Source organism: Patella vulgata, chromosome 4, assembly GCF_932274485.2.
Source record: "Patella vulgata chromosome 4, xgPatVulg1.2, whole genome shotgun sequence".
NCBI classification, from domain to species: domain Eukaryota; kingdom Metazoa; phylum Mollusca; class Gastropoda; family Patellidae; genus Patella; species Patella vulgata.
In genome coordinates this window covers 68374741-68388653 of record NC_065882.2, presented here as the reverse complement: position 1 = coordinate 68388653, position 13913 = coordinate 68374741, and the positions used below count along the sequence as shown (strand labels likewise).

The 13913-nt window shown below is 37.1% G+C and overlaps 1 long non-coding RNA gene across 1 annotated transcript; it reads left to right on the top strand.

Moving 5' to 3' along the window:
- Positions 1 to 8138: 8138 nt before the first annotated feature.
- Positions 8139 to 12893, top strand: LOC126817997 (uncharacterized). The gene is made up of 3 exons (XR_007679145.2): positions 8139 to 8226; positions 12266 to 12453; positions 12736 to 12893. It is a non-coding gene; the product is annotated as an uncharacterized LOC126817997 (long non-coding RNA).
- Positions 12894 to 13913: the final 1020 nt, after the last annotated feature.

The window sequence follows — 13913 nt, the reverse complement described above, 5'->3', positions numbered from 1 at the left end:
TTTAGAATTGAAAATATTTATTGATTTTACAGATAAAAAATATTAACCAAGCCAGAAATAAAATGTCTGTAATGTAGTTTTTCCTTTAATTTGTTGATATAGCTTCAAACCAAAGCTGGTGTTAAAGTTTTAGCTATATATGTTTGGATATATCAGATTACCTATCATTTGCTACATGCTATTTGATTGATCAATAACACTTATTTTGACCCTCGTAATTTGGTACGAAAACTGTGGTTTAACCCAGTAAGGCGGGTTTCGAAAATTCGTAATAAGCGGGAAACTAGTATTGGGAAAAAAGACAAAACGCATGATATTAAAAGTTATTGTAGTAGTCGAAAATATCTCAGGCATTTGAACAAACCGAAATAAGTACATGGTCCAGTCAATTTATGAAAAGGGATGGTCAACACCCAGAAATTGCAAGAAAAAGTTTCTTGGTGGTTTTGGTGGCGTTGGGTGTACTAAATGACATCCTAAAAATTTAACAAAATGGGAGTACCAGAAAGTCCCAAATTTTGAGGGTAAAGTTCAGGTTTTTAAGCCATTTTTCTTTAAAAGGTACAACTGCAGACAAAATCGTCAATTTTTTAACATGAGCACATGTATTAGGTTGTAAGGGTCAAACTTTTGTGGGGCACTTTCAAAAGTATTGACAGCTATAATAACCACAGTTAAAGAAGGTATTCAAACATACTGTGTCAAGATATACTCTCGTAGTGGTATTAATCAAATGTGGATACTAAAAAATTCCAAAGAATTACTTGCTGGTTTGCAATCTAGATCACTTGCTTCAGTCTCATCTATACACACGTTTGACTTTTCTACCTTGTACACTAAAATTCCCCATAGTAAATAGTTGGCCAATCTATTTTACCGAGATTTCGTCTAATTGTTTGGATGCAGCTGTGGCGCCAGGCAGGGTAAGCTTTATCTTCCGGACACCTGTTACAACTGTATATTGTACACGGTGAATAGTCCATTTACTGATTACACTATTTTGCCCATACCGCTTTTTTAGGACTTCGAATTCTGTCTAATGGTTTGGATTGCTCGTACTTGGTTTTATTTTATTTTTATCCCTGCATTGGTTGAGAAAGTTCATCTTGATTTTCCGACGTGGTTTCCCCTTGTCAGGGGCGTACTGGCAGGGAGTTTAGGAGGATAGTGTCCTCCCAGGCCCCCATTAAACAATAAGTCCACCCGTATAAGCGGGCCCCCCTGAGAGCTCTAATTATCACGCGGAATCCCCTCAAAAAATTGAGCAAACGCGTTTCCCGTTGTCAAATTTCGGGGCCCGTCCTCCCGGACCCATTCGGTGCCAGCACGCCCCTGCCCCTTGTTGGTGGTGCAGGACGGAGGGCCTGACAAGGACAGCTGTCTAGTCATTCGGATGAGAAGAAAAACTGATATCCTGTGTATACATTGTCGTACACGTAAAAGATCCCTTAGCAAATGGAATTCGATAGGAGTAGACCATAGTGCGGCTGCCCAGTCGGAGCAGAACAGTAGGACGTTAAACCCCATTTCATTTATCATTTTCGGGGATATCATTGCACTAGAAACACACCGCGCAGAATCCAAATTTATATATGGACTTCACTCTGCAGTGGTTTATCATAAAATAGCCAGTTTGATCTCTTAAGTTTTTTTTGTTTGTTTTTTTTTTGTTGTTTTTTTTGTTTTGTTTTGTCTTTTAGGGGGGGGGGGCATTCTTTCATTTGCAGATGTGCAGTGGTCTCCAAATTGATGTTTTGGGGTCGTTCTTTGAAGTTATTATTTTTTATTTATTTTTTTTTTTGGTAATTCTTTCATATGAAGATATGTGCAGTGGTTTCCAAATTGATGTTTTGGGGTCATTCTTTCATTTGAAGATATGTTCAATGGTGTTAAGTGGTTCCTCATCCTTTACCCCAAAACATACTGACGCTAACTCAAATTTACGTATATTCGTAACTCTGCACTTCTTCATCACTTACTGGCATATTTGGAATGTATATATATTTGGGTCCCTGCTCCAAATAATTTGATGTCCTAGAGTGAAGCAAGACAAGCAAATAGCTGCGCAAGAAAATTATTTACCAATTTGTTAATCACAGAATTTAGCGGATGCCGTCTATTTGATTTTTAAGACACACGAGGGTGCATTTCATTAACTGAGCAACTTATGCTAAAATAAGCACCAACCTCAGTTTGCTGGCTATACAACGTTTTAGTTTGCATCAAATTTACTGTTATACATTCATAGAACCTCAGGTTAAGGCAAGTAGTGGATCTAGAAGATGTCAATAGGGGGTGGGTGGTTCCAAATCCAGGGCACCATCCATAATCCCCCGCCACAATGAATGTCAACAAACACCCTGCACGTTTCAAGTCAGTAGCTTGAAGCGTATATATGGTATTAGTGTCAGTGGCTTGTGGCACGAAGTAACAGTATATTGTCGCATACATAATATATTATGTCAACGCTTGGGCGACATAATATATTGTGTTGACGCTCCAAGCGTGTTAGCATATTAGACCTGTAGACTCAGTGGAATGTACGCGTCATCAGAGCGGATCCAGGGGTTGGACCATGGGGACCGGTCCACCCCCTTAACAATAGAAAGTGTCCCTGTAAATAAAAGAGGGCATCCTTATCAGAAAAAGGGCACCTGTGATGTCAGAATTTCAAAAAAGGGCACTTTTCTTTCGGATTAGGGTTAGGGCTAGGGTTAGGGTTAGGACACAGAAAAGAGAGAAAAAACAGAAAAGAAAAAAACAATCGAAACTTACCGATTCCATGATGGAAAATACCGCCAAAATATGTCTCCAAAGCATTCATTGGTTATCAAAGCGCCAATTAAATCTATCGTTGCAAGTTCATGCCTAGTCACCTCCATCCTAGTTCCAAGCGTTGACATAATATATTATATCGCCCAAGCGTTGACATAATATATTATGTATGCGACAATATACTGTTACTTCGTGCCACAGGCCACTGACACTAATACCATATATACGCTTCAAGCTACTGACTTGAAACGTATCGCCTGCAACAAAATACTGGCTCCTAATACTTGACGTCCCGGTAGAGCGTAGGTCTATTGTCTATATAGTTGTTCGTCGATCATATCTCGCCGGAAAGGAGTTTATGATTTTGTTATTAATTTTGTGAACCTTAGGGACAATGACTATAACACCCAGTAACCCGAAGGGGGAGTGGGTTATTTGAGTCAATATCCTGACTTTTGAGATCATTGCTGGGAGCAAATTCTTGTGAACGAGAGAATTAGAGCCGACAGTCAATGGGACAGAATCTCGAGATATGTCTGTTTTGTGAGAATTCACAAAAGAGTAGCACAGTCTTTCGCCCCACGACCCACTCACTAGTGGTACAACTAAATGGGCGATTCACTATAACGGTGAACATGATAGTGATGAAATAGTATAAGGCCACAGAGGTTTGGAAGAATGGTGCCATTATAGAATCGGCGCAAAACAATATCAGATAGCAACGTATCATATATAAACGAACTGTTAATTATTTGGGCCTGAAAATTGTAGTCAATTTCCTGGCATTTGAGTTCATTGATGAGAACAAATTCTTGTGAACGAGAAGATAAGAAATGGAGCAGAATCTTGAGGCCTGCCTGTCAATTCCACCTGTTTTGTTAGAGTTGACAGAACATTTGTACACTCTGTCGCCCCACGACCCCCTTACTAGAGGTACCACTAACTTGGGGGTTTCCTATAATCGTGAATGTGATAGTGATCAGATGGTATAAGACCATAGAGGAGTGGAAGAATGATGCCAATGGCATTGCGCACCGTAGACTCGAAAACATTTCAGATAGCGACTTTTAATAACCGAGCTTTTAAATTTTGGGTACAGGGCCCGTGGGGACTTTGTCTCACGGGGGCGCTTACTTGGTGCCATGGAAATAAGGATGTGACTTTTCAATTTCTTTTCTACTGTATGGGAAGCCCACTGTGTAATAATTCTTGGAAGTTTACATGCGCGACTATTGACTGGCTATTCTTAGCTGATCGTGGAATCGAAGAAAGCGGGGGATACTATTAAAATGAGTTCGTCCTTCTATCTGTCTGTCTGTCCGTCACACTTTTTGGGACACAATAACTCTCTTTCTAATTGAGCTAGAATGTTCAAACTTAGTGTAGGTGTTTATTAGTTCAATGCCTCGATGGACAAGCAGAGTTAAGCAATTTGATTGGTTGATGCTTTGAAACACGATAACTTTAGTTCTAAGTAAGTGAGAGTGATGAAACTTGGCGTATAGTTTCATTACATCAATACCTTGACTAAATTCGATAATGAGCATTTTCTGCTTAGGGTAAGCAGGGCGATAAGCAATTTGATTGGTCAAGACTTTCGAACACAATAACTCTCATTCTTATTGAGTTAGAATGTTCACCCTTGGCGTAGGTGTTTATTAGGCGAATGCCTTGATGGAGATCGATGATGAACATTGTCTGCTTACGGTAAGCAGAGATAAGCAATCTGATTGGTTGATGCTTTGGGGCACGATAACTTTGGTTATAAAGAAGTGAGAGCGATGAAACTCCGAATATTGATTCATTATATCATTACCTTGACTAAGTTTGATGGTGAGTATTTTCTGCTTAGTCTAAGGAGCGATAAGCAATTTGATTGGTCAAGAATTTAGAACATAACAATTCTGCTTTTAATTAAGGTAGAATATTTAAACTTGATGTAGATGTGCCTTAGGTGAATGTCATGACTGAGTTCAATGATCAACATTTCGAGCTAAAGCCAAACAGAGGTTATCAATTTCATTGGTCGTTGCTTTGGGACAAGATAATCTTGATTTTATATGATAGAGAGTGATGAAACTTAGTGTATAGTTTGATTGCTCGATACTTTTGAAAAATAAATAAATGTGCGATTAATTAATATGTGTCATCTATTTATTTTGGGATTTCGGCGCGGGACATCAACCTAACTGTTGGCTTGTTTACATCTCTGAAGTTTCGATGCGACGTGTTATGAGTCGATACGTTCTGGAACGATTTAATGCGTTTAGGTGCGATATGGTCACGATTGGTCAATTTCAGGTGATACGATCTGTCACGATCTGGTCTCCCGTTCAGGTACGATCATATACGTTCAGATAGGTTAGTCCCTACATTTGACGATTGCTACATCTTACCTCAAGATATCATAAAACCTGATAGGATCACCCCGATAACTCTGTGATATCAGTACGAAAATCAATGCAGCGAAAGAGGCTTTATGAAGAAAGTATACGACTGTCGTACGATTTTGTATGGTTTATTAGAACCAATAAAGATCTAAAAAATACCTATCTAGCAACGTAATCACGTGATGCATCACGCAGTCTGCAATACTGCAAGGACCGACGCAAGTGGTATGATCTCCTATCGTTTCTGAAGGTCATATAATCACATCACTATGACAAAAAATACGACAGGTACACCCCATTCAGCCCAAACCCCAAAATCATGCGATTTACAAAGGCGCCAAATTGGAATCAATCTAGTGATTGTGCCAACCAAGATGGAAGAGCAACCTGGAGGCTTATCTGAGAAAATACATCAGCATTAAACGAAAAATCATTCTAAACAATTGACACCCCGAAATGTATGAGAAGTCTAACAAAGATTGCAAGAACACTGACATGTACTGAAAAGATGGAACTATTCGACGAGAACAATTTAAGATACGAGAATTGCACCAAATCTAGTTCAGTTTGGAAACAATTACAAACGAAAGACCACTGAAGCGATTTCCGTTCCTTGGAGGCCATTTTGTGATTCGCCAGGTAAATGAAATCAAGTTCGAGCAGACGGCATAGACGACAAGCTGCCAGAATAATGGTGATAACATTGTTAGGTACACATGTACTCTCAGGACCAATTAATCGCGAAAACTACACAATGAGAAGGCGACCAGAGCACAGCGGGCGGATGGATCACATCATCGCTGCACGCTAATGACACAGTATACACTGTAGTCGAAGTATTTATTCAACACGAATACAAAAACATTTTCATATCAAATGTATGTATTTATTAGTAGTTCTTTAGAATTTGAGGTAATTTCAACAGGTATGAAGGTCGCAAAATTGTGCAGCAATTATATTTCATGCCATTTCGTTCTGCCATAATGCTGCACCATTTGACGAGTAGTGATTCAGGTACAGACGTGGTTCTTTAGACCTTATTTCCTCTGACCTTATCTGTTAGATATTGAGGCAACGATGATTCTAGTAATTTAGATTGGTAAAAAGACACCCAAACCGATTGACAAGGGTCCCAAATGTATTCTCTGCAGCATGTCTGGCTCTGGAAAATATACAACTGAAAATCCGCTCTTCTCAAGTCATGATGCGTTTGGTATACGACTTCAGCAGCTTAAATTATGGAGACAAAATTCGGCATTGTACGATTACAATGCCCCAATATTAAACCATCAAATCAAGGCAATTGAATGTTGTGCATACTTATTCCCACACAGGAAAACAGTGTAGGGTTGATATTGAGGGATATGTTTTGTGTTTTTTTAAGTATTGTTAAACGTCTAATAGAGCTATGCTACAAATATCAGCTTAGATTACTGAATTGTTTTATGATTATAAATTATATTTCACCACTCAAATATATGTGAACTCATCACATTCCCGGGAACCAAACGAACATTCATTTTCAATTGATTTATTGGATTTTATGAAGTATCATATAACATAACATCAGAGGTCTCAACTTAAAAGAAAGATGTACAACCTCTTTGAGCATTAAAATGTGTAATTAACAACGACCGCAAGTCAAATGTGACCGGCCCGCTAGGGTTCTAAGCGCGACATTCTAGACCACTTGGCCGTCCCAACGCCCCGTAAGTTAATAATAAATGACCTATAGTCATTATAGGGTGTTGGCGGCCATTTTGATCGACATCCTGGATTTTTAGATTATCTAGTGTCACTTCAATTGTTTGTAATAGGTTGTTCGACTCCATGGATAGAAGCTACGCTTTGGTAAAAATCAAAAGACTTTTAATAGCAAGTTAACATTATTAGGGCGCAATATTCAATTTTCCGATTAGTCAGGGGTTCTAAAGTATTCTCTGATCTGCAAAACACCAAAAATAAACACAGAAAAATATGTCTGGTATATTTAGTAAATTATTCATAATCATTCTATCGTATAGGTAGCCTACGTGTATGGCAATACGCGCGCACAGCACCAGTGTTTCGGCAGGAGCTTGCCCGAATGGAAAATTTGTATGTTGACCAATTTTGATAAGGAATTTCCCTTCAAGTAATCTGATCTCTGTCGGCTCACATGCTTGAAAACAAACGGTGGATAACTCTGGAACGAAAATCCACAGAACGCTGAATATGAATGCCATTCGACCTCTCATCATCTCAATGCTTCACGGCAGATTTGAAACAAATCCATTAAAGCTTAAAAACTGTACCCTCTAAAACGCTGATATTCGATAAGGGTCGTCCTCTCATCCATGGCACGATGCTTTACACTAAATTTGAAAATAATTCGTTAAAATCTATAACCTCTGTTGCGTTTACAATGGTATTGACAAACGAGGGTGATTCTGGTACGCCGATTATGGACGGGGTTCGTCCTCTCAGGACCCCAATGCTTCCCACCAAATTTTAAAATATTCCGTTAAAACCATTAGTCTTTCTCATGGGAAAGAGGTCATAACTCCGCTACTCAAAGTCTATGTACGCTGAATATCGATATGATTTTTCAGCTCATGACCACAAAGCTTCTCGCTAAAATTGAAAAGAATCTGTTAAAATCTCTAGCTGCTATTGCATTCAAAATTCCCGTCTTCATTAGCCCAGTCGGAGCAGAATAGTAGGACGTTAAACCCCATTTCATGTCATGCATTCAAGATGTTTCCTCCCATAACTGCAGTGTTATTTTGTTTGGTTGCTTGATGAAGACCTCGCTCAACAATGAACAATAGAAATGCATAGACCCTACTGTGTATTTTAAGATTTACTGTAATAGTTTGAAAATAATCGATGGTTGCCAAACACGTAGGTTCTGTTTGAGGTGTGATTTAAACGGATGTCGTTAATACAAGGAAAGTATAACAGGGAAGGATGTGTAACTTGTGTTGTTAGAACACCGCAATGATTACTCTACTTAAATATATATTTCTGTTTTATTTGATGAAGATTGGATTTACGTTAGAAGAAAATGCAAACTCTACAGGTGTGTTAGTTTTTTCTTATTATTTCTGCGGGTTGTTTTTTTTTTCATCAAGAAAAAGTTTATAGCGGTTTTCAGAGCTACAGTTACCTTTGCTGTTGGTGGGTCTTCGCGATAGATGGTGAAAAGTTTGGTGCTTGTAGATCAGTCAAAATTTGTTATCAAAATTTGTATTTAAACACGAATGACTAGTTGAGAATCTGGGGGGGGGGGGGGGGTAAAAATTAAAATGACTTCTCTGCTACAAATAATAAACTCATCATTATTCGTCATTCGGAGCCTCCGAACAGTAGACATTAAAGCGAGTGTTCAAATATAACCGAGTTTGTCCTCGTCGGTACATTTAGTCCAATTTAAACTAAAATTAGTAAATAACAGAAAGGCCGATATACACACAATTATCTGAAACAATATGGTTACATAGAGCTTGTCCCATAAAACATAACAGCTTAAAATATATAAATGTCTTCTCAAAATTTGTGTCAAATATATTTTTTTCTAGGCATAAAAATTGTTAAAGGCCGTATGGCTCTATTCCTTGGAACCGTAAAGTATTGGAATCTTAAAGTAGAAGAAATGTATATATAAATAATGTCATTGTATAAAGATGGACATTTATGAATAGTCCCAAGACGGACGAAAAGTACTTTAAAATGTTAAAATGTTATTAAACCAGTGTTGAAATCAGTTTGTGTCGGCATACCTTTTATCTTTTCATCATTTACCATGAAACAAAGTAGTGCAGCTTTGCGGTTGTGCTAATAATTTTGGATATAGTGAATTATTTTCAATTTTTACATTTTTATTGTAATTTGTAATCAATTATGTTCGATAAAATACGCAGTCCAGATTGAACGACAGTCCATTCTACACGTTTTTTAATTATTATTTTGTTGTTTGTGAACCAGCCCTTATTACTTACTTCAGCATTGTCTTGTAAAATATTATTTTTTTTGTTTATTAAAAAATGCACCCGAAACCAAAGAAATACAAGACTATATTGTACTGATTTTAGAATGTTAAATATGTTTTAAATATTGGATGTTAGAATCCCATATTTTCACGGCAACATTAATATTGATTGAAATGGGCCAATATTGAATTTTAATTTGTTTGGGTTTTTTTTAATTTCGAATTTTATGGAAAATATTGATTTATATTTCGTTTCGTATTTTTTATACTTTCGATGGCCTCCACTACATGAAGATCTGACTGATTGTAGTGATCCTATGGCGTCATACATTTGATTACACTATCAGCGTTGATGTTTTTAGTGGGATACCGACAGTTCCGTGCACCCACACCAAGAAAGCGGGTTATATAACAACTCTTCCAGATCCTAGTGTAGTAAAGACAAGCAAAATGAAATTTTGAAGTATAAAAAAACGAAACGAAACAAGATCTGTGTTTAATCAGATTGGTTTATAAACATAAACAGATATGATGTGCTGAATTTTGTTCATCTATAGGTCATTTAAATATCTGTTTCCGTTGTATTACGTGATGTCTATCTAATAATGCCTGTTTATGAATTTGAAAGCAATATTAGTTCGAGGCTATAATATTGCTACACATTTTGTCAGACAGTTTCATCCGATTTTCACGAAATTCAAACTCAACCGTAATTATGATGTAACAGTGATACATTTCAACGGTTTATAAAATCATGTCAAAATTGTCAGTTCTAGTGGGCCCACGACCTAAAAACGTGGCTTTTCGATATCGTATGACCAGTGACCATAACCCACACACAAATGTAAAGGGCACCTGGACCATGGACACAGACAAGAGCGACGTTATGATACGCAAAACATGAGAATGTGGGCGTAAAATAACGATGTCTTTTATGGGTGACAAATGAATTTAGCTCTCTAGACGGAGTAATTTGTAATCAGCTGCGTAGCATTCGCATCAGAATGTCATCCTACACAATACGGATTGGCTGGCCTAAATTCTTAATATACATTATAAAACCGACAGGTCCATGGACTAAACCTTGTAGAACTCCACAGTTTAACTAAATATGTTCTCCGATTTCGCTGTATATACTAGAGCAGATTGGAATCTGTTAATAAGGTATGAATCAAACTATTTTAATATAAACGCGCCCAGGCCAGAATTTGTAATACTATAGGGGTTATTTTTGTTCTAAGAAAGGTGTTCTTTTTAATATAGAAATTCTTTACCTACATGATGTGTGACGAAAACTAGGGTAATGAAGTAACTTGCATTATTCTACTACTATCTGAGACTTACTTACCGACAGTTATGTCAGTATCCATTGCTTGAAGTAGGGTACTATCGTCCAGTCATCTTGTGCACGGATTAGTACAATTAATTAGAATAGTGTGGCGTAAAACGGTGCCTATACGAAACACTTACCCAAAATGGTAATAGTCCCACCCTAATAGCTGACGCATTTATACTTTCTATATAAAAAGGAGCGAGTTTAATTTCACTTCAGACATCATCGAGTGGTCCGAGAGCGGAACATCATAGCCTCCGTGGCTTAGAGGCTGGGATGAAGACATCATCCTAGTGCGAACATCATGTAGAACTATCTAGAAATATGCGGCTCTTGTCACGTTTCAGCCTTTAGGTCAGAGTTATATATTAATATATTAATAGCTCATAAAGTATCAATAGATGTTGTAGTTTTCCTGTATTTAACCTCTGTGGCTTGCTGTATTCGTTATATAAACTTAGTAACAACATAACCGGTGATATAGAGTCAGTTAATTGAAGACGATAATGTCACAGCTAATTCCTTTTTGTTGCCGAGATACAGGATAGTGTCACAAATTATGTTTAAGATACTATAAGTCTGTCATAAATAATCGTTTCAAAAGAGGTGGATATTTCCAGCATCAACAGACACTCGAATTTGTGACCCTACACAGTCATGTTTTAGACCTGTATCCAAAAGGATATGAGAATTCGAATTCATCTATAATTCATCCAATATATTTGAAAGAAAAGATAGGGTGGTAGTCTGATAGGGTTGGATCCTGTTTCTCTAAAGATGGCTTAACAATGACTTCCTTGATGGAACAACGGCACATTCAATGCTCTTTTATAACGTATGGTTTGCACTTATTATTCGTATGATATTAATATTTTATACAGTGTGTAGTTGGCGAGTATCATTTCTGTTATTATTAATGTTTTATATAATGTACAGTTGACGAGTACTATATACTCTTCAAAAACAAGTAGGGGATATTGAAATGCAAATACCTATGCAGGTTGCGATATGATAAATAGTCATGGACATTTGACATGCTTTAAGAGTATGTTCACAGATGAAGAACTTGTCTCCCCAACAGAACCTCTGAGCTGCACATGCGACACGCAGCAATAGCGCCATACAGGTGGGAGGGGTTCATTGTCAAATTTGACACTCCAAGGAAGGGCTGATGAAAACTGCCGCGTGCTGGTTTATCTATCCATGTTTGCTTTCCTATCGGTTCTTGCATACGATTTACTGTTTAGCATATCTTTGCTTTAGTGAGTTACGTTTAATTTGATCGGGAGATGTGTTCGTCGGCGTCAACGTCAACCGACAACACTGCTAGAGTTGGCCTTGGAACTGCAAGAGGGGTGGGTCAGATTGCCCCAAATCGTGATTGGACGGTTGATTAGGAGCATGCCACGAAAAATTGCTGAATGTCTGAGGATTGGTGGAACAATTACTCATTATTAAGACAAAAATCAAAAACGCCCATTTTCATTTTTTTGACGGTGTATCTCTTTGCGAGTGAAATGGAGCCGTCAGATAAGCCGCCCATATGAACTGTTTATGTTCATTTGTAGGCAACTGGTCTGTTATTAACATACACTGGTTACCTCTAATAAACACAGCAGTGCATTTCCGCAATTTTGAAGAGTATATGTTATATTTTATATAACGTATATTTAGTATTATTTCTATAATTATTAACATTTTATAATTATTAACATTTTATAATTATTAACATTTTATATAGCATGCATTTGGCGAGTATTAATATTAGTATGATTTTATATAATGTTTATATAACAGGTAGTTGGAGAGTATTGTTTATTAGTAAAGATGGGAGTAACACAGAGCCCTATTCACTACTTATGTTAAACCAATCTGATAGTACTACACCTTTTTGTTCATCTGATTATCAACTTTATGATGAGATTCAGATTGATCATTGTGTAACTACAGATCTTATTAACTGGCAACAAAATCCACCTGATAAGGTAAGACATAATGTTATATATTGTATAATCAGCCCATATTCTTATTGGGTATGAATTGGGTTGGGTGGCTGGGTCGTCTACAGCTTGGACTTTACATCATAAGATGTGTATTGATTGAAGTGGCGTGGCATCCTTTCCTTCCACTACCGAAGTCCTCTACGAATTTTTGGGCTGTACCACATTTTAGTCTTGAATTTAACTATAGTTTGTGTTCAGTGGTTGTGGTCGTTCTTGTAATGGGTGGATACAGTCTGTATTTTGTAAATCGGCTATTCTTTACAGGTAGCTGTAACTTATACCAACCAATATGGTGAATTATTAAACTGCATGGTTTATAACAACAGTGAAGTTAAGTTAAATTCTACGTCGAGAGAAAAATGGTTTAATACTTCATATATGATAGACAGTACATATTGGTACAATAGTTTCGACGTCGTACTGAAATCGTGAGAATCAATATTTTATTAAATACTTCAAGAGACGTAGGTCTTAAAAAAAATATCTTGCTGTCAGCCAATATTACATATGTGATAGAACTGGTTAAACACATCCCAAAAATAATATTAACACAGAGATCATGGCTGTGGTAGAGTTATAACGAAGGTTTGAAGAAACCGGAAGTGACAATGATCTCTGTGTTAATATTATATTTGGAATGTGTTTAACCAGTTCTATCACATATATAATATTGGCTGACACCAACATTGTCCTTTAAAGCGTTCTTGACCAGAATCATTCACGAATTAGTATTTATTGTCACGTGAGAATTGGCAATAAAGACAATAATGTAATTATTATATGTTTTATAGATTTGGAATTAGATTCTAAATCAGTTAAAAATAGTAATTCTTATTGTTTAGAGAAAAAATTATGTTACGCGGAGATTTTCTCCCAAAAATGGGGATGTTCTCCATAAATGACAAAATTTAGGGATATTCCTCCCTGATCAATATGATGACGTTTCAAAAACAATTATTAAAGTAACTGTGACGTGTCACTGGGTGTTAGGTGGGGGGGGGGGGGCATTAAGAGTGTTTGTGATAATTGCCAAGTCGTTTTAGGGGAAGTCCATATTTGCGATTTCAGGTGAAGATGTCTCAGTTAAGTACGAATAGATTTGAATTAAAACGATGTGAATGCTTATAATAACCACTGGCTTTAAGTACATATAATATTGTTCTGGTCATTTTGCTTTGGTCACGGTTCGTTGTCCCATGATTTATTAGTCCAAATCTAATTGTTTCCATAAGTGTATTAATCACTAATCATTAACGATTCCATTCGTCTTGCAAGTGGCAAATTTAGGCCTTTTCGTCTTGTTAGCGCGCTAAATAAATGAAAATAATGTATGGGTTCCACTCCAGTCGGAATTGCTGCACTGTATATTTGCTGGGACAACCCATGTATTGATACAGTAGGACAAGCAACCTTGCTCAGAGTTTTCAGCGTGGTCAAAACTT